Genomic DNA, 530 nt, shown 5'->3' with positions numbered 1-530 from the left:
ATATTTGATACTGCATGACTTTACAAAATCATTATAAATATATAAATCTGGGTTCATAAATTCTTGCATATTAAAAGTTGCAACAAGTTTTTGGCATCATTGCCGAGGGTTTAAATCTTCTAGTAGTGGTGTCAAATTCTTGTATTTTTAAGTATAAAAAGTCGCTATCAATATTCAATAATGGTAAAGTCACACTTATCAATGCAAGTATACGTATCGCTCAAGTAATATAGGGCTCTAATGGAGTCCTAGATATCGTCCTAGATATCGATCCCACAGAATCCCACAGAGAGTAATATTAGATGCTACGAACTAAGATTTTAGAAAATTAATACTTAATCACAACAATATGATTCAAATTGTTTATCTGTCACTAATAGACCATTGAAATAAATATATAATTTTAATAACTATTAAATAACTAATTATACTAATAAAGTTTCTAATGTAAAATTCAATATATAAGAAAGCATCATTCTCCTTATCAAGAAATTATAGTGAATGGATAAAGTGAATCAGTTCAAATTGTA

Source organism: Phalaenopsis equestris, unplaced genomic scaffold (assembly GCF_001263595.1).
Source record: "Phalaenopsis equestris unplaced genomic scaffold, ASM126359v1 Scaffold000715, whole genome shotgun sequence".
Classification (NCBI taxonomy): Eukaryota; Viridiplantae; Streptophyta; class Magnoliopsida; order Asparagales; family Orchidaceae; genus Phalaenopsis; species Phalaenopsis equestris.
Note: the sequence above shows the minus strand (reverse complement) of the source record.